The 22,026-nt window shown below is 44.7% G+C and overlaps 1 pseudogene; it reads left to right on the top strand.

The window, feature by feature from the left end:
- LOC148474561 (von Willebrand factor A domain-containing protein 5A-like) overlaps positions 1–21,600 on the top strand; it is a 562,647-nt pseudogene extending 541,047 nt beyond the window's left edge.
- Positions 21,601–22,026: the final 426 nt, after the last annotated feature.

Raw genomic sequence — 22,026 nt, 5'->3', positions numbered from 1 at the left:
CGGACAGGTGACTGCCATTTGTGGGCGGGATGAGGCGGGACTACGCGATCACATAATTTTGGCCCCACCCCAATGCGAATATTACAGGCATTGTGAAGCAGGGGGCGGTACCAAAATGATGCAATTTAGCATGAATCGCGTCACTGGCCCTCTCCGCTAGCGGGGGTGTTGGGGGGATCAGCGGCAGCCTTTCCGAGGGGCCAGGAGCAGCACCCAATTTTTGGGAGGCTCCCTGTCAAATCGGGAGGGAAGGCAAGTATGCTATGAAGCAATGTCCTGGGCCAAACTGTATTTCCAAAGGATAAGTTTTATTTTAAAGTACCTTTCGAGTGCCTTCTGTTCTAAATTATATATATATATATATATATATATATATACAGTCAGGTGCATAAATATTGGGACATTGACAGAATTTTTATATTTTGGCCTCTATTCACCACCACAATGGCTTTGAAATGAAACAAACAAGATGGGCTTTAACTGCAGACTTTCAGATTTAATTTGAGGGTAATTACATCCAAATCAGGTGAACGGTGTAGGAATTACAACGGTTTCTATATGTGCCTCCCACTTTTTAAGGGGCCAATAAATTGGTCTCGAAACATTGAATTGAAAGTACCGTTGTGTTTGTGGTTATTACATCGAGTGCCGCCTGTGTGTTATTTATATATATATATATACATATAAATATACTGTGTGTGTGTGTGTGTGTGTGTGTGTATATATATATATATATTCCGTAGACAAAAAACCTTACGGTTTCACATGTCCCATTAAGGCTGCTTAGACATGATCTGCATATTCACAAAACTTTTTGATTTTCTGCCACTCAAATATCAAAAAGCAATGAAATTACGATCATTAAGGCTGACGCCTTAATGGACGTGTTCCTTGCGCAATACAGATATGGTATGCCATCACACCCTGTGGTTAACTGCAGATTCAGCACTCTCACAGAATGAGATTGCTGTCACTCACAAAATGGTGGAGCTGCTAATTCATAGAATTGTGTGCGCATTGGAATACACACATGCAGATATATACTGTCAAATATATTTTTTATATCATGTATATATTTCCTGACGTCGGGGCTGTAAGGGCCCTGAAACATTGAACTGAAGTGAAATGTATTCACATTTAAAATCCTGGAGTGACGCTCTGTGTTCTGCCTCGATTAGAGACAGTACATCTCTTGATCATATATATATATATATATATATATATATATATATATAGTATGAAATATATATATATATATATCCCACTAAAAGATAGACAGTATTGTTTATATATATGGCAAATGGTAAATAAACAAGTCTGTAAAATACATACTATTAATAATTTCAATGGACACTGGCAAGCAGCTGAAACAGCAGACAGCTGAGCCAGTCAGGGAAATTGAGACTGAACCTGCACTGGGTAGGTGCACACTTGAATGCAGGTCAGGTCCTCCTCCTCTTGGCACAGCCACAGGGGTCAGTCTCCTCTGCCCCTACTTCTCCATTCCAGAATGACCAGTGCGGAGCCGCCGTGCCAAGTGCGAGATGACATAATCACGGCGTGAAGTCACCGCGCCCAGTGTCCAGGGACACAGTATTTCCGATCTAGCGGTGGAGTGCAAAGTTGACCACCAGTGTCACTGTTGGCTTGTCAGTGAGTTTGTCCAGCGTGGACTCCAGCTCATGGAGTCATCTGGGGTGCGGTGGTGATTGATTGCGGCATTTGGTGCTGGGCCGGGGAATGTGAAGGGAGTGCAGATACATCTGTGATGGGGGTGCGGATGTAAGTGTGGCTTTTTTTGGTGTCACCCCATGAAGGGTGACACCCGGGTGCGGGCTGCACCCTCCTAGTGATGCCACTGATATATGTTACGTTTTATTGATGATTTTTGTCTGTATTTCTTACAAGTAGAATCTTCCAAACCTGTTCCTGTGGAGACCCCACCATTCTTGAAGATGATTTTCCTGCAGAATGCTGACGGCTCCTGGAACGCGAGCCCCAAATTATCCACAATCCTGGGAATATCTGAGAAAGACATAATAGACAAGAACCCAGAAAAGGTATTATCACATTACTGATCATGTCCCACATCTGGACAGTGACGGGGATCTTACACAGAATTCGTTTCCATTACTTGTTCTTTTTGAGAAATATATAAATGCTGTAAGCGTGTAAGATAATCAGTCTATATATCCCAATGTAACAACGTAACAATGAAAACATTCCGAATACAGAGACTGTGCAGAGCTCAGAGATAGGTGAGATCTGAGGTCAAGAACTCCTGATTTTAAAATCACATAATCATTAAATTCATGGAAGTTTATAAACTGTTCCAGAGATTTTCCAGATGTCTATTGGGGTCATACATAATTAGATGGGATTAAGGGGGTCATTCAGACCCGCTCGCGAGCGGTAGGATGCTCGCAAGCGGGTCAATGTTCCCCACTGCGCATGTGCATGACGGAGGGAGCTCCGTCATGCGCATGCGTGAGACCCGACGAGCGACGGGCTTTCCATCACTCCGGGTCTTGCACCAAAGGGGGCGTGCTGTCGATGTTGATTGACAGCATGCCCCCTTTGGTGGGCGTGCCGGGGGCATGCCTGCCAGATGGAGGCGTTCCCATGGGAACGCCTACCGTCTGAAGCCGGCTCCACTGACATCACTAGTGATGTCAGTGGGAGTGATTTTGGCTCCGATAGAGCAAAAATCACTCCAGGGCTTGCGGCAGGGAGACCCTACCGCAGGGTCTCCGTCGCAAGTCCGATGGTCGCGATGGACAAGACCATCGTGACCATCTTTTTGGCCGCTCGCATATGCTGAGGGTGGTCACCCACAGCTATGCGAGCGGCCAGGAGGCCGCTCCATTTTCAGGTAGGAGGGCCCTGATTCAGAGCGAGCGCTCTTGTCAGAGCGTTCAGCTCTGAATCAGGCCCTAAGCTCCAGGATAGAGTGCAGTAAGAGAAAAATAAATATTCATAAAGGAATACAAGATGAAACATGAATGATTAAAAATAAAATAAAGTGGCTGATTCCACAGAGGATAGAAATGCAGAGATGCACACAAGAAGCACCCAGGCAGCACATAGGCAGCACCCAGGCAGCAGACAAGCAGCACCCAGGCAGCACCCAAGCAGCAGGCAAGCAGCACCCAGGCAGCAGACAAGCAGCACCCAGGCAGCACACAAGCAGCTTTGCAATTCCGTCCTTGCAAAAATGCAAATGGAGCAGGAGGTGTCTGACACCCCCTGCTGCTTCTGCGATCCCAATGCTGTGACCAAGGTCCTGGGGTCACCACGGAAACCTTAGGCAGAGGCATAAGAGGCGTCTGCGTGTGATCACGTAGGACCCGTTTTGCACACGATAATCAGTAATCTGCAATCAGCAGTGCACTCTGAATCAGGCCCTGAATCTGTAAATGAAAATATAAAAATGAACAATGAGGTGATATTCAATAAACAGCTGAATGATGGGAAGAAACTTTATAGAGGTGATAAATGTTGGTTATCTTTATACGCTTTGATTTATAATTGGTTATTTATGGTGCGTACACACGGTTCGATTCAAATGCACGATATGAACGATAACGATATCCATCATATCGTTATCGTTCATACTGTGCATTTTTTGGTCCCTTCCAACACACCAACGACCTGCGATACGCGGGCACGTAAGGACGATAAGGATATCGTCCATCGCCCGTGCATGAGGGCCAACCTGGTCAATATCGCCCAGGTTACTATTGGGACCTGCGATCGTTGATCATGGGTCGCTATAGTCGTTGGTGAGTTGCTGGTGTGCTGGATGAATGCTATCGATCATCCAACACACCAGGAGGGTGCAGGACAATCAGACAGCGATATCGTTATCGCTGTCTGATCACTCCGTGTGTATGCACCATTAGACGCATTGGGTCTCCTAAGATGCCGGAGCCCAGAGCCAGCCCTAGGCATATGTATGTTAGGCAAATGCCTAGGGATGCTGCAGCTGCCTTAGGGGCATCCATGCGGCTCTATAGCTCAGCTGTGATGGCGCCGGCGTGTGCAGAAGCTCATCCTGCTACAAGTCAGATGGTCACAGGAGAGTATGCTGCACATGCCCAGCCACAACTACTCCTCCCATGTTCCTTTGCTGAGCTGGTGGCTCCGCCCCCATTTTCGGGCGCCACCAAGTGCCCACTGTCAGATCAGCAGAGACAGGCGCAGCAGCTGCAGCAGGGACGGTCACGGTCGGTTCCACTCCCAGGACGAGAGGGTCACTGTTCTTCTGTCTCTTAACTAAGTTATCTGATAATCTGAAGCTGAGCTCTCAGCTGGGAGAGGGGGCACTGGGGGCAGAGGGGTGATGCTGGAGCCTGGATCTGACTAGACTGACTGAGAGGGGCTGCCCGTGACTGGGCTGCTGACTGTGCTGGCAAAGGGCCGAGATGCTGGGTGCATAGATAGGTTAGCATGGCCAAGGGCGCTGGTTGACTATGGGATGTTGTGCTGGGAAAGGGGTGGGTGCATAATTAATGAGGCAAGGGTGCTGTGCTGACTGTGCTGGGTAAGGGGTGCATAATTAATAAGGCCAGGGGTGCTGACTGTGTTGGGTGAGGGGTGCTGTGCTTGGTGATCTGTGCTGTGCTAGGAGAGGGGTGCTATGCTGTGATCTGTGTTGTGCTGGGTGAGGGATAGTGTACTGGGTGAGGGGTATTGTGCTGGGTGAAAGGTGCTGTGGTGGGTGCTGTGCTATGATTTGTGCTGGGTGAGGGGTGCTGAGAGAGGGGTGCTGTGATTTGTGATGGGTAAGGGGTGCTGAGCTGGGTGAGGGGTGCTGTGCTGGGTGGGGGGTGCTTTGATTTGTGCTGTGCTAGGAGAAGGGCACTGTGCTGGGAGAGGGGTGCTGTGATGGGTGCTATGCTGTGATCTGTGCTGTGCTGGTAGATGGGTGCTGTGCTGTGAGGGGCGCTATGCAGTGAGGGGAGATGGGTGCTATGAGAAGAGAGCCTGGGGTGCTGTGATGGGTTAGGTGTGATGTCCACTGTGTGGTGCTGTGCAGGATGAGGGGTGTTGTGCTGGGAAAGGGGTGCTGTGATCTGTGCTGTGCTGGGAGAGGGGAGAATGTGTCCTATAGAATGTCAGATGCACTACACTAATGAGAGAAGAAAGCTGGAGGTTTCATAATGGCAGATGGCTAGAGGGGAACCTGACACAGAGAGAGGAACATCAGGAACCTGAGGAGGAGTGCCATGCAGGAGACAGGAGATGTATACAGTTATAGAAATAAGTTTAGTGTTTTCTTATAAATGTTTTACACAAGAAAGAAGATGCTGGGCTGGGGCTGGAGAGATGTAAGGGGGGGAATGAGGCTGCATGGGATAGGAGCACAGCACAATGGGGGAAGGGAGCACAGCAAGACCACACCCCCTGCTGTTAGGCCACACCCCTTTTCTGGCTCCCACATGGGGTGGGGGCACCAGCAAAAATCTTGCCTAGGGCACTAAGTTAGCTAGGGCCTGCTCTGCCTCCACCTCTGCAGCTGCTGACACTCACTAAAGCACACACAGAAAATGGTATAGAGTGTAACCTGCGAGCAGGGCCCTCTTACCTCTATGTGTCTCTGTTATTACCCACTTTTGTTCTATTACTGTTGTTTCCAATTGTAAAGTCAATAGGAATAAACCTTTATAAATAAATAAATACCTAACATTGTTAACCACCCCCATTACCTCCGCCAAACACATGACTCCCTGTCACTTTGCGAATAAGTACTCTCTGCGACCGCTGCAGATTTGACGCATGCACAGTGACAAAACATCACTGTACTGCATCCGTCATCAACATTGCACCCATCTTTGAATCAGGCCCTTTGTTAGAGAGTTTGACATTTATATGGAACAATTTGGAATAATAAGTAGTATGCACTTACAGTGTAGTAACATTAGCAGTGTTCAGTAATGCAGATTGCTGGGAAGAGGCGTCTTAGTGGCTACGTCTGTGTGGTCCTATGGAGGTGAGGAATCGGCCTCCTCGTGTTCTCTTCACCCCTAACTAGTGTGCGGCTTTTATGGAAGCCCCAGTGACCAGAAGGGGCTCCCAGGTTTCAGAGTGGTTTCTGATACTTACCCTACGCGTTTTATAATTATGGCCTCCTCAGGGGAGAGCTCCCTCTGATCAATCTCGTCTTCAGGCCCAGCTGCACGTGTTACATTAAGTCAGTGTTTCCCAAACTGACACTAACAGCGCATGTTTTCCCAATCTTGTAGCTGGTGCACAGGTGTGTTAATTACAGGCCAATGTATTTTATAAGATCCACAGGTGGTGCTGATTATTACAGTTGTGTCACTGAGGAGATCTGTAAAACATGCGCTGTTAGTGCTCCCTGAGGAATCAGTTTTGGAAACACTGTATTTAGATATAGCGCCATGTCATCATCTTCTTAGAAATATTTTGTAAGATGAAAGTATGTGAGCAGGAGGGCGCGCGCTCCCCATATAATGGGTCATTTGTTTCCTGGCCATGCTCAGAGTAGAAACCTTATTGGAACATAACAGAGTGAGATCAGCAGGGTCTCTGATGCCGCTATACCCAGATATGTAACATTCCCCTTCCTGTGTCTTCTCCTGCTCTGCAGAACGTGGACCCAGCAGTCTGGGCGACCATCCTGGCTGTGATCTGGCTTCATGTCACCTGTCTGGAGCAGAGGGATGAGTGGGTGTTACTGGAGGCGAAGGCCGTCTACTGGATTAAGTCCAGGGCAGGTAAATACTGAAGGAAGCAGAGACGTATATTACATTGAAGTAGAGCCAGCAATATTGTCATGTGGAATTTTCACTTAAATGTAGTTTCATCTATTTTATGACTGCATCAACCATGATACCAGGTTATTGTGTCTAATATTAAAGCATGGTAACAACCAATCAAATACATTTCTGAAGCATGGTAACAACCAATCAAATAGCATTTCTGAAGCATGATATAGCTCGTGATAATTGCATGCATTACATTATTAATACAATGTTCATATAAGGATTTTTAGCTTTAGCAAAGTTCGCTGTTATGGGAAACTTCTGACGTGGCCACCAGTTCCAGGCATAAGTTCTGACGTGGCCACCAGTTTCAGGCATAAGTTCTGACGTGGCCACCAGTTTCAGGCATAAGTCTTGGCTTCCTCTTTTTCTCTTGCAAAAACGGTTTTGATTCTAACAATAATCTTGACTTCCTCTTTTCTTCTGGCAAGGCTGTTTCTATATTAGCAATATCTGAAGCTTGTTTATGACAGGAAAACATACTTTTAAAAGCATACATTTATAATTGCATACGTGTTAATCAATAATTCTGCTACTGTAGACCCTCATAGTTCCCTTTTTTATTACCACTTGTCCCTATATTTGCTATAAGGCTACAATAATTTGTTGATGGTACCTACGTTACCATGCATAGCTATCTAAAGGACCGCATGTAGATAGATCAGAGATCATTAGATACCTGAATCATTGTTTCCCTATCTCAAGTCTATCCTAGAGGGGTTCACAAATTCCATAACACTTTTATAATTTTATATGTTACACTTATGTTAGAATTTTATATGTTAGACTTTTGGTAACATTTGTTTAGAAATCAACTGGTGACTACGATAAATGCAGCTGTTGTTTGCAGCTATTGTTTTTTTTCCTACACTTGGAACACCAAGCTACTCTACCTGCAAGGGATCTTCTTTCACTGTCATCATGGCTGTTGCTACAGGCTTTTTCTTGCATTTTTCAAATAAGCAACTAGTCATTCTATACATGGCGTATAGAGAAATTCCCGCCAAAAGTACTTTTCCTATAAGTTCAATTATTCCCATGAACCATCCTCCTATTACTTGGAACCAATTAACTGGGTTTAACCAAGAGAACCATGACATACTGAACCATGGTTGCTTGGTGTGATCCTTAGCAAACTGTTTCTTCAGTTCCTGAACCTTGTCCAGGTTCTGTTCTATGGCATCCTCAATTTCATATGTCTGATTTATGTAGTTACAGCAAGCCTCTATCATGCACATTCCCCCTTCTCGAGCTGTCAGGTAATCTAATACTAATCTATGTGCCAGTACTTCCTTGCTAATCATTTGAAGTTCCCTAAGCATCAGTCTAAAATTTTCATCATATTAGTTGGTAATATTATAAATAAGGTTAGCTAAATCCATTATATAATAGAATGCCTTTTTTATACAAGACCTATTGACCCATGGTAATGTAATTAAATCTTGATTGGCCTTGCTGGCCGGCTGAACTTCTCTTCTTATGATGGAATGTTCTTTGAAATCCCAAGTATGTGGAGTGTAATTGTTCTACATAGTAGGTGGGAGGCAGTAAATAACACAGTGTACAAGATCCAAATCCTCCATAAAGTAACCAATTATATGCATATCTTCCACACAGATAATATATGTTGTCAGGGAGAGTACTAGCAATTACTCCCACCATAGTTTGAGTAAGGAAGAAGAGAAAAAGATTTTACCATCGTCATATTTGGGGTCAATCTAGTGTGACTTCCTTTACAGATGGATTTATTCCAGTAATCAGGTATCTCACCCTGTACCCATGCCCATATCATTGGAATAGATCTATTGACACAGCTATGTATTGCCAGGGGAGGTCTGGAGGCATCAGTTAAATCAAGATAAGTCGGGTGCTTAAATCTATCAGCTAGGTTCCTAAATCTGAATATAGCCTCTTTACATCTAACTTGGCCAAGAGACCTTCTTACCTGCTTAACTACAGAACCATCCCCTAATTTCAGCTAATTCTTCCACCCATGCATATCTTGTAGGTAGGGAACAGGGGGTACTGAAAAACAAAAACGTATATTCTTCCCTAACAGACTAGTCAATAGGGGTACAGGTTTAGTTACATATTTTGCTCTCGTAACTGGCTGAAAGGGAAAAGAAGTTGACAGTTATAACTTCTTCTAATATCAGAGGTACTGCAACCCAGTTCATGGTCCTTGAAGAAAGAGGGGGATGGGTGCTTATCCCAACAGTTAGATATATTGAGTTGCTGTGCTGCTGTGTACTGCATCTGGACAAATGAATTGGACCAGGGCTCATTTAGTGTTTTATGGTACTCTCTAACATCTCTTTTGAGATTACCCTTACTTTGGAACCATGTACTCATCATGAACACAATCATAAACACTGACACCCATATAAAAGGAATAATTTTTCTGGCTCAAGTTTGACTGTGAGGTTCTTGCAAAGAGATGCGTGTATCCACATAGCCCATCCTCCAAGCTTCACTGAGGTAGGTGTGGTCAATAGAACCTGGAACAGACCTTCGAATCTTGGTTCCCGAGGTTTTCTCACGTGCCTCTTGGTATATACCCAATCTCCTGGTTCAAGGGAGTGTCAACCTAGAATTGTGTCTGGATCTGGAAGAGAGGAGAAAACTAGAGAATCGGTGTTAGCTACTTGCTTACATAATGTGGCTACGTATTCAGTTAAGTCTGCATGATTATGCTGAAGCTGCTGTGGAAAGTAACACCCTGTCCTAGGTGCACTGAGAAACAATATTTCATATGGTGACAGTTTATGTTTCTTACTGGGCATTGTCCTAACTGAATACAATGCCTCTGGTAGACAGTCAACCCATGTTTTGCCTTTTTCAGCCATCATTTTATGAATCTTTAGTTTTAGGGTGCCGTTAAGTCTCTCATCACTCCCACTTGCCTTTGGCCTAAAGGGGATGTGGAAAGCTTGTTCTATTCCTATATCTTTAATTAAGTGTTGCATTACCTCTTCAGTGAAGTGTGATCCTCTATCTGATTCAATGTTTTCTGGTATCCCATACCTACAGATCACTTCACTGATTCATTTATTTGCTTTTGTTTTGGCGGTAGCCTTGGCAATAGGCCATGCCTCTGCCCAATTACTTCAGAGGTCCGCACAAACGAGGGCATACTCATATACCCCCACCCTGGGTAACTGTATGTAGTCAATCTGCAGTCTCTGAAATGCATTCAATGGTCTGGGTGTATGTTTCTGTGGTGTCTTAACTGTCTGTCCTGGATTGTGTTTTCCACACACCAAGCAGGAAGCCACATAAACAGTAGCTGCTGCATTGAAGCCTGGTGCTATCCAATGCTGGGAGACAGTGTTTGCCATTGCCTCCTTTCGGTTATGCACTGTACCATGTGCCAACTGAGTCATAAGGGGAAATAAGGCCCTGGGGAGGTAACACCTGTCTCCTTTCCTCCATATCTTTTCCACACAGCTGGCTCCCTCTTTTTCCCAGCCCTTTCTTTCATCTGCTGGTGCCTGCTCCTGAAACTGCATCAGGGTCTGTACAACTGTTTCTTCTCTCTTTGTACTATCTGCTGCATCAGTTTCTATATCATATAGGGCTGGTACTTCTATCAGGGCCGCTTGCTTAGCCACGGCATCAGCTTTGGCGTTTACCCTGGCTTCAGCCGTTTTCTCCTTTGTATGTACTTGCACCTTGATTATTGCCTCTCTAGTGGGAAGCTGCAAGGCTGCAAGCAATGATCTAATGAGGTAAGCATGTTTAATAGGTTTGCCAGACAACCTCATGAAATCCCTACTCTTTTAAATAGGCGCAAAATCGTAAGCCACACCCCAAGCTTTACCTGGAGTCAGTGTATATGTTTGCTGTTTGATGTTCAGCCATTGTACATGCCTCAGTGAGTGCCCTCAACTCCGCTTCCTGTGCAGAACAAGAAGGTGGGAGTGGTTTCTGAATCAGTACCTCTTCCAGAGTGGTGACAGCATACCCTGTCCTTGGGGACCCATTATGATAATACCTGGAGCCATCAGCAAATAGCTCCCAGTCTGGGTTTTGCAGGGGCATATCAGTAACATTATCAAGCTCATGTATTTTAGATTTCATTCATTCCAACAGTTGTGTTGAGAAAAATGTTGTTGTGTGAGTGTATCTTGATCTTTCCCTATGTTACACTCATCTGAATCTGTCTTAAAAGTATCATCAGATATGTTTGTACTCTCTTCCTTCCCCTCTTTTGAATCCTGCTTCGGAAGCAATGTAGCAGGTTCCAACACTGTACATCTTTTGATTGTGACATTTGCAGGGCTCAGAAGGCCTACTTCATACTTGGTTAATCTTGCTGCTGATAAATGTTTAGTTCTGGCCTGATTCAAAATTTCTGTAACACAATGTGGGACCTGTACTATTAAGTGGTGGTCCAGAACCAAATCTGCAACCTTATCCTTAAGAAGTGCAGCTGCTGCCACAGCTCTAATGCAAGAGGGGGCTCCTTTGATTATGCTATCTAGCTGCAAGGAATAATATGCAAGGGGTCTATGTTTACCTCCATGTTCCTGCACTAGTACTCCTTGTGCATGCCCCTCTTTTTCATGGCAGAACAGCATAAAGGGTCTATCATACCTAGGTAAGCCCAAAGCTGGAGCATGGGATACCACAGTCTTGATATCTTGGAAAGCCTGTTTCTGTTGTACAGTGAGGCTAACCTTTTTCTCTTTTGAATCTGTCAGAGCATCATATAATGGCTGCATTAGCCAAGATTTTCATTCTCTGCAGTACCCTACTAATCCCAAAACTGCCATTAGCTGTCAGGTAGTGGTGGGTTCAGGTACTTTTAGAATAGCAGATATCCTGTCTTGTGTGAGGTGTCTGGTACCTTGTGAGATGCAATGAACCAAAAAGGTAACTTGTGTTTTAGCAGCCTGTAACTTGTCCTTAGACACTCTACAATTTTAGGAATTTTTAGGAATTTCTAGGAATTTCAACAATGACACTGTCTCAGTCTGGCAAATTTCCTCTGTGTGTGCACATAGAAGCAAATCATCTACATACTGTAATAATTGAGTGGAGGTTGTAGGGGCCTCCACCCCTGCAGCACTAGATACATTGCTTCTGAGAACACTGAAGGAGACGTGGCCCCTCCCTGAGGAAGTCTGGTCCAGCAATACTGTTTTCCCATGCTGGTAAATGCCATATATAACTGACATTCTGGTGTTAATGGTACTGAGAAGAAGGCATTAGCCAAATCAATTACTGTAAAGTATGTGGCTGTGGGCGGTATCCGATTTAGCACGGTGTGTGGATTAGGGACAATAGGAACATCCACTACCAGTCTTTTATTTACCTTCCTAAGGTCATTTAGCATTCTATATTTTTGATGACCACCAGGGGGCACTATTTTATTCTTAACCAGGAACAAAGAAGTGTTCCATGGGGACATGCATTCCCTTATTACCCTTGTGGCCTTACAAGCAGCTATCTGTTGCTGGATAGCCTGTTCTTATTCTTTGGTGAGGGGATACTGCTTTATCTTAACTGGGATTGTACCTAGCTTAAGATTCAACATGGCTGCACATTTAGTAATCCTACATCTGTTTTTCCCTTTGACCATAACTTGTCTGGGATTACTAACAACCATAGTGGGGTAGGGGATGTTTTGTAAATTGTATTTTCTAGCAGATAAATTGCTGATTCAATCTGGTTTTTCAGAGTTTGGCCTGTTTTACCTTTTAGAATAACATGACCATCCCTATATTCAATTGTGGCCTGTAAAACATTCAAAATATCTGCACCAAGCAGATTAACAGGACAGGATGTGGAGGTCAGAAATTCCACTGGGACTTTAATTTCTTCTGACCCTACTGTTACCTACACTGGTTTGCTAATATGCAAAGGTTTACTTTGTCCTGTAAGTCCTGTACCTGGGATGGTTTGTTTTGTTAAATACCCTTTAGGGACCAGCTGCCCTCAAAACAGTATAGGCTGCTAAAAGTGTTAAAGTTACTACTGCTTTTGGGCAAGGGGAATTAACAGTATTCAGTGGAGGGCCTGTTTCCTATGCAGTATATACCTAGGCACTGACTGATTCTGTTGGTTTGCTTTCCTGCCATTGTTTATACTTCTGACAATCCCTTTTCATGTGTCCTGCTTTCTGACAAAAGAAACACAATCCTTTATTTTTCATTTCTTCTGGCCCTAAATTTCTTGTTTACCCTTGGCTGATTTTTGGGTCTATAACCCCCTTCCTGTACTACATGTACTGTGACCTTCTGCGGCTGATTTTTAGCTTTTCTTTTCCTTTCTTCATTCTGATCTTCAATTGCTCTTAAGACATACAATACTGCTGGTAATATCATGATGCCTACCTCAGGCCTTTTCTGATATAGTTCTACTCTGAGATTTTCTAACAGCCCTCCTAAAAAGTAGGTCCTCAGCATCCATTGGTGGTTACACATCCTCTGGATATTGATTCTGACAATTTGGACAGATATCATAGGCAGGTGGTACACAGAATTGACAAACTGAGCATTTCCTATCTGCCCTTGGATATGTTTTCATTACTTCTGAAATTGTGGGATATAAAGGTCTGTGTGGAGCTGACTCCACCAGCCATTGTTCCCCACTTCTTTTGAGCATAATGGGAGGCACTGTGGGTGTGGGTGGTATGTGTGATTCTACTTGAGGTGGTACAGAGGGTTCCTTCATTTAATACCTCCTCACTTTCCTGGACCTGTTTAGCTACCCTTATCCATGTGTTTTACCTGATGTTCATATCCCTTATGTTTAATCCATGTCTTTTGTTTTCTTGACAAAGTTTCCCACCTTTTTGGATCTAAAGATCGATACTTGGGCATCCAAGCTTTCTGGAGTATCTTCTGTATATCTTTAAGTGCACTTTTCCCTTCCTTATCTCTGACTAGCTCCACAGGACTACGTGGTTCTGTTTCTGCCATACCTTTACTGCTCTGAGCCCCCATACTTAGGTTTCTGGCTCCTAGTCAATACTAGAGATTCTTGAAGGTTCCTTATTTTACTTCACTAGGGTCCCTCTGTAATATCTGGGAAATCCTTGCATTAAAACGCTTAATTGGATCTGGTATCTTTACCTTGGGAAAAACTAATGGTGCAGATTCTGAGCAAACATTTGTAGGAATCTTCCCACAAACTACCTTCCAATCTTGGCCAAGAAGTGTCTGTAAGTATCATGGATTCTTAGTATGTGTTCCCACTATTATGACAAAAGCTATCTGAGGCCCAGAATATGTGTTTTCAATAAAGACCCCTGTAGGGGTTTTCTTAGGAAGTACACCAGTCAAATCTGGGAATGGACACCACATATTCTGTAATACTAGAGTTCCTGTACAGCTCTTACAACGCAATCTAAAAGGTGTCTGTGTCATGTAATATCCATTCTTGGCAATTGGCACAACAGTTGCCAAAGTCTGGCAACAAATCCTTTCTGGGATCCTTTATGGATAATTTAGGGCAGATTACTGGCACTTTTCCTCCTATATTTCTGGGTAATGTGGATATTAACTGCCTCCAGTCTTCACCCACCCTCTCTTGTAAATACACTGTCACTTATATGCATCCCTACAACTATACAGATCCCTACCACTCCTCTCCTATGACCATCTTCACAGTATACTCCTATTGGGGTTTATTTGGGCAACACCCCAGTCAGTTTTGGGTGCAAGGATGTCCCATCATTCTGTAATAACAAGACCCTAATGCAATCTTTACACTTCAAATTAAACTTGGGTATTTGAGTCATGTAAAACTTCCTTTACACCTGGAATCCCTGTTCTCAGTTTCCACAGACAGTATAGAACTACTATCACTGCCAACACTACTATACACACTATTACTGCAGCTTCAAAGATATCTATCATTTCCCTGGTCCTACGGGTAAGCATACAACAAAACCTGTCTCATCAGCTTGAACTGTCTGTCGGCTGGCAATCTCCTAATGGCTGGACAGGCTGCTGCTGTACTATCCCTACACAAATTTCTGGGTAAATAGTTTATTAGTCCAGCCCAATCCTCTCCTACCCTGGTAGCCAGATATGTTGGGTCCAGATGACACCCTATGAGACAAGTATATTCCCTTGTATTTGTTCCTCCTCCTGTTTGAAATATATACCACAAGGGACACTCTTATTTACTATAGCTATTAGATCAGGACTTATAAATGATCTGGGTTTCTGTATTACCACCACACAAGTACACCTTTCACACTTCAGTTGTGTGTGGTTCATACTCCAATACAATTCTAACAATGTCCCATAGTAGCACTAGGTAGAATAGTATTAGTGAGATGACCAATATTGCAAAGCAGATTATCTCTGATGTCTCAGTATATGACATGTGCCTGTTATAGCATATACAGATAATTAGACAAACAGCAACCTGACTCAGGGCACCCCTAGGAGTCAAAACTGAGAACTGAAGGTGTCCCTAACCCAACTCAATGGGCACAGTTGTTCTGTATCCACTCACTTTTACCGTGAGTAGTACACTCCGTGTCACCTCAAACAGTCTGAAATTGAGAGCTAGGAGGTCAATGAATAGTCAGTCCAGGGGACACAGTTCCCAAAAGACAGGCCAAGCCTTCAGTTGCAGGTGGGAAGTGGAGTCTTTGACTGAGACTTTTAAAGACCTTATTCCTTTATATACTGTACATCTCAATTTCTGTACAATTACATTCACACTCCTTTCAACATGCATACTCTACTGACAACAACTTATACTTTACAGGAAAAGGCAGAATTTGCTAGAAGCTCAGGAATCCCTGTTACCTACCCCTACTGAAATGCACATGCTACTTAGGAAGGGCAGAACAGAGCAGAGAGTGTGCTCAATGGGCACTTCTGACTACTCACCATACAGATTTATTCTGCTGTTCCCAAGGTTCAGTGGCATCTGGTCAGTACTGAGCAGGAACTTAGGGATCCTGGACAAGCCCCCAGAATGGTAACAAGGTGGAAACCCACCCTTTATATACTTTAGCGGATGAAGGAATAGCAAAAAACCATCCATGACTATACAACAAGCTATGACATTGGGAAAGAAGGGGGAATTTAGCTTAGCCTAGCACAGTGGAGAGTACTTTCTGTCTTGTGCAAGGTGCTCAAACCATTTGAAGTAGCCACATGTGAGGTGAGTGCTGACACTGCTAGCTTGAGCAAGGTGTTTCCCCTAATTAGGCTTTTGGAAAATCAGCTGTAGAAATTGAAGGAGGAGATTAAACAAAGTGAATCCGCAAAGTATGCCAGACTTGTAGATCAAGTCCTTAATTTGCTAGGATCCACGGGTGGCCAATATATTGAAATCTGATCACTACATTTTAGTGACTGCGCTTGATCCTAGGTTTAAGTCATATGCTGTGTCTTTTTTCCAATGGACGCAGATCTTAAAAAATGCAAAGAGCTCCTGGTGACCAAGTTGACAGCTTAAGTGACACGTCACTACCATGTCTCCTCATTCAGTTTCTTCAGCAGCAGCCAGAAAAAAATTCAGCTTTCCCAAAAGACCTGGTGATGCAGATAAGACAACCCAACATTTTGATATCTGGTCGGGTCTAAAAGAATTGCCAAACATTAGTGACACCTCTACCATAACTCCATCTGATATGATCACCATCCAAAGACTGGTGGAGGATTATTTTCATGACACCGTACAAATAGACATGTCACAGAGTCCCTTCGAGTACTGGAAGGAAAAAAAGGCAATTTGGAGGCCATTGTACAAACTGGCTTTGCATTATGTAAGTCGCCCACCCACCAGTGTGTACTCGGAGAGAGTTTTCAACACAGCTAGGAACCTTGTGAGCGAACGGCGCAGGAGGCTATTTCCACAAAATGTGGAAAAGATGATGTTCATCAAAATGAACTGGTATTTTAACAAGGAAGATTTTCCCGACAATTACGTTACAGTACAGATACTTCTGTAATGGTGAATTCCAGCGGGGATGAATTAATATTGTGTGAGCATGTACACACTGATAAGGGTGAGTATGGCAATGATGGTGTCATCTTTCCACTGTAGAGCTGTTTCCTTAAGCCGATTGGTAGCTTGTTTTATGGGGTCCCAAACAAACCAAGCACTTGAGCCACAAAAGTGGCAGTCCCTGTCGCTGAAGTGCTTGGCTTGTTAAAGTGTGTATGTCCTTTTTAATATCCAACATAAGGATTTGGTGGGAGGGCCCAAGGACAATTCCATCTTGTATTACCTTGCATTTCTGCCACTGCTGTGTGGCAATGTTTCATAGATGTGCTTTAAACTGTGGTGTCTGTGCTGCTGCTCTGTCACTTAGTAACCAGCCAGCTCACTGCATCCTTTGGTCAATAATGGTGAAAACAATATTGTGAGCTGTGAGGTGGTCTAAATTGACTTTAATGACTGGAAATTAATGTTATTGAGGTTAATAATACTCTAGGAACAAACAAAAGGCCACAATTTATAATTTTTCGTTTTTTTTGTAAAAAATCCAAATCCAAAACCAGTGAAGGCGGGTTGGCAAATCCAAATCCAAAGCCGGGCGATGAATCAGATCCAAATCCAGCAAAAATGGTCCGGTGCACATTTCTAGTAACTACACAATATAGCTCCATACTCCTTCCTCACTGTCTCTTCCCCATCTGTGTCATGCCTATCTGTCTTCCCCTCCCCCAGGGCTGGTGCAAGGTTTCCCGCCACCCTAGGCAAAACTTCAGCCTTCTCTCCCCCACCAATAAATCTGAAAAATGATTTACAAATGATTGCAAAATGCCAAGACTGTATTTGCAAGTCAAATGGAATAAACATAACTTCAAAAATAAAACTAAAAAATATAAAACAGGTAGATTTGAAACAGAAAAAGTAACTAAATAAATACATAGTCAATATTAATAACGGTAACATGGGAAAATATACAGCAGTATCCCACTACTACTGAATGTTCAGGTACTAGTATTATATGTTGGCAGAGCCAGGAACACCAAATACTGCAAAGCCCAGATTTGACCACATACTACAAAGTGTTACAGGACCAAATGCTCCACAGGATTGGAATATTTGGGCAGAAACACACTGGCGGCTATTGGTTGTTTTCCACCTACATACATGCTGCCCAAATCAGGTGACAGACAGGGAGACTTGTATGCTTAACCCGATTATACATGGCTATGAACAAAACATCACAGCTAGTGCTTAGATTTAGATACCTGATGCAGCACCTTCCCCTGTCCCTACGCTCACCAGCTGTGCCGCCTGACATGTTCAGTGTGATCGGTGCTGAATGTGTGTAGTGAAAGCAGGGCTGTACCTGTGCAGTGTGCTCTCTGTCCAGCTAGCAGCACCTGGATGATGGGTCCCAGTTTCTAATGCCCCCTGGTGCTCAATTCTTCTCCTCCAGAGACAGGTGCTGTCCTGGGGACATGTCTCACCTGCTCCTTGTAACTTGTAGCCTCCTTCCAGTGTCCGGTGCTCTCACTGAGTTACAGGTTACACACAATGACAAGTCCGGCAGCTACTGCTGTGGCTGAGGGAATCCGGAGCTGGAGAGTTGGTGGCAGCAGCAGCCGGTCTGTTGTGTGATGTACTCCCAGTCTGACCGCTCGTCCCTCCCCTTCTGTCTGGCGGCGGCTGGCCTGGCTCTGTCCCACCTAGGAGGCTGGAAGTAGGGCATCGGGACCATGTGGAGGGCACTTCTCTAGTCTGCATATAAGACAAGCTGCACAGCAAGATGAGCAATCACTCCACTGCTCTGACCTGCCACAGCTGTTCCCCTGGATCCACCACTGCTGTGACAGCCTGGGCAGTGCTGCTAAGGACAGACCACTGTGGGGAAAAGTGTTACAGTGGGGTCGGGCATAGCGGCAGCTGTGGCTGATAAGACCCGCAGCCGCCTCTAATTACATATAAAATAGAAGGATTTGATTAATTTCTTTGTAGCTTTGGGAACTACAGTATGCAGCGCCCTCTGGTGGCCGGCACTCTAGACAGCTGCCTAATGGAAGCGCCAGCCCTGCCCTCCATCTTTAGAATGTAAGCTCTCACAAGCAGGTCCCTCTTCCTTCATGTGCTTCTCTTTCCCTTACTCATACGATAGTCTACTCCTCACTCCCCACTATGGCACCTAACACCTGGCTGCTGACTCCCTGCTGCTTATCTGAGTGTTATAGTCATTATTGCAGCAATGTGTATAATCCATGTCCTCGTCCTGCATTGTATTGTGTTGTAAGTCACTGGTTTCTTGTTCGTCCATTTGTTTATGTACTCTGTAAGGCGCTGCGGAAACCTTGTGACTCCATGAAAATAAAGGATGATAATAATTGTTATAATAATATAGACGGCAATATTGCTGCACAAGTGGGCACTTTATTTGCTGCCAGAAGCCGTCAACCAACCACAGATCAACACACTCATCCTGCTGACGTTACTAGCGCTGTTGCAGGATGTAGTGCGGGCATTGGGCTGATTCACAGTTGTAAATAAACCCGATGGTTTGTGCACAACTCCAATGTTTTTGGATCTGCGCAGGATCTGTACTGCGCATGTGCTTATCTCTGTCTGCGACGATGGTCGTAGTGACCTAAGTTGCAGCATGACTGACATACTGTGCCCATACACCAGACCAACTTACATCCAACTAGTTGGTTGGGTGGAAAATCTGGTAAGGTATGGAAGCCAATAATAATCAGAAATTTGCTCCCAAAACCCCAGAAAATGGATAAAGACTGTTGTTTAAATACATTTTTTAAATCAAACATTTAACTAACTTGTCTGAACGACCATTTTCATCTGTTTTCCGGTGTTTAGGAGCAAATTGATGATTGTCATTTGCTTCCATATCTTACCAGCTTTTCATTCCAACCAGCCAACTAGTCCACTGCCAAGGCCAGGACATCTGTGTAGGAAGACGCAGACCATGACCTCGACAGTATTACAGTACTACTAAACAGGGGCAACACACCCCCATTTTGTAAAACTGTCACCGTCATCTCCCCCACCCCCAAGTGGCAGCGGGTACTGAGAGCGTTCTCGCACACACTGATTGACACGTGTGCTGTACAGATCTCACACATGTTTGCAATTGCATAGAACTCTACATCAGGCCCACTGTAATTTACACTCGTAGTGGCAGAGGAGGCAGCAGCAAGATGTAGTCAGGATCCCTTCAGGCGGAATATCGGCTCCAGAATCCCAGCAGTCATCACGACACTGGCTGCAGAATCCTGGCAATGAGTATTATGGTTATGGGTTAGGGACATGGCTAGGGATAGGCTGCAGGTAGGGTGGGCTAGGGGGAGGGTTAGAATGCAGGAACAGTGGCTTAGGGGGATGGTTAGGCTTGCGAGAGGGGTGGGTTAGGGGGAGGGTTAGGGCTAGGCTGCGGGAGGGGTGGCCTAGGGGGAGGGTTAGGCTGTGGTAGGGTTGGGTTAGGGGGAGGGTTAGGGCTAGGCTGTGGGAGGGGGAGGGTTAGGATGCAGGAGGGGTGGGTTAGGGGGAGGGTTAGGCTGCAAGAGGAGTGGGTTAGGGGGAGGGTTAGGGCTACAGGAGGGGTGGCTTAGGGGGAGGGTTAGGGCTAGGCTGCGGGAGGGGTGGGTTAGGGGGAGGATTAGGGCTAGGTTGTGGGAGGGGTGGCTTAGGGGGAGAGTTAGGATGCGGGAGGGGTGGGTTAGGGGGAGGGTTAGGCTGCAAGAGGAGTGGGTTAGGGGGAGGGTTAGGGCTAGGCGGTGGGAGGGGTGGCTTAGGGGGAGGGTTAGGATGCAGGTGGGGGGTTTAGGGGGAGGGTTAGGCTGTGAGAGGGGTGGGATAGGGTTAGACTGTGGGAGGGGTGGGTTAGAGGGAAGGTTAGGCTGCAAGAGGGGTGGATTATAGGGAGGGTTAGGCTGCGAGAGGGGTGGGTTAAAGTAGTGACGTGCGGTGAGGTAAATGGTTGCACTGAGCTTGTATCAGAGCCAGATTTACAGATACATATATCAACCTAAGGCTTCATGTGGGCATTATATAAAGGTGCAGCAGTATATAGCGCTGGACTTTTGGGGTGTTTTGGGATGTGCAGAAAAGGTAGACAGGGGAGGCAGTGCCTCACCTGCCATAGACGTCTTACTCCAGAGTTTTGACTATAAAAATAATTAGTGTAATACAAAGAAGACATCTATAATATTTTCTTCAAAGTAATGTTAGGGTTAGGCTGCGTGAGGGGTGGTTTAGCGTTAGGAGAAGGGTTAAGCATAGGCTGCAGGGGGGTTGGTTAGGCATAGGCTGTGGGAGGGGCGGGTTAGTTAGGGGGAGGGTTAAAAAACTCAACAACATGCCTCGGGATTCTGATCCACAAGGACATTATACTTAACCCTGCAGCAACATCTTAGTATTACACTGGTATCTACATAAATGTGTAAACCTACCCTATTTTCTACAGTACTGCGGCTGGATGTATTCAGACATTGAAAAAAGTGGACAGTGTAAAAGAAAAGTCATCACAACAGAGGCCCCTTCCAACCACTTTAATTTCACACTTTTAATAATATAATAACATTTTTGTTATTCTTCTAATATACTCATCGTTTAATTGAGACTATTTTTATTACATGTGGAACTTTTGTGTTGGGTCCTTTGTGGATCCTTAAATGTTTTTATTTTTAACCTTGTTTTTGAGTTTACCTAGAACGTTACAGCTCAGCTCTTGTGTCAGGTATTTCCAAGTCTCCTTAACATCCAAACATGAGCATCCGGCTATTATTATTTACAGTCACTCTGTAATATCCTCACAGGCTCCTCCCTGAGCAAGTACATCCAGGCCGGGAACGAGTTGCTGAAATCCTCTGTGGCTCCCAAGGTGTTTGGCCTGTGAGAGAAGACGGTGCGTAGAGGAAGCAAGATGGCGGAAGGCTTTTCCTCCTGACCCCGGGGATTCTCCTGCAGATCAGGATGTTGCTGCTCTTTTCTTAGCTTCAGTTTGCAGATAAATATGTATTTGTGCCTTGTTACGCTGTTTCTCTGTATGACCCAAACCAAAGTCACATGTGCTCAGTTATTAGTGAGGGAGAGAGGAATATTATATACGTGCACTGTATAACCCAGTAATGTGCTATGATGCTTAGGGGCATATTCATCATCACTTAAATTTTACAAAAGCAATCGTAAAAATTAAGTTTTCAGGCCATTCATCAAGAAGGTAAAACAGGAAAGATCACAGATATCTCCTACTTACCTTCCTCTCCCGGAATGGCCCACTGTCCCCATACACTAGTATCACAGATATTTCCTGCTTACCTTC

This window comes from Taudactylus pleione, unplaced genomic scaffold (assembly GCF_031769625.1).
Source record: "Taudactylus pleione unplaced genomic scaffold, aTauple2 ptg000830l, whole genome shotgun sequence".
Classification (NCBI taxonomy): Eukaryota; Metazoa; Chordata; class Amphibia; order Anura; family Myobatrachidae; genus Taudactylus; species Taudactylus pleione.
Note: the sequence above shows the minus strand (reverse complement) of the source record. Positions and strands in the feature narration are given on the sequence as shown.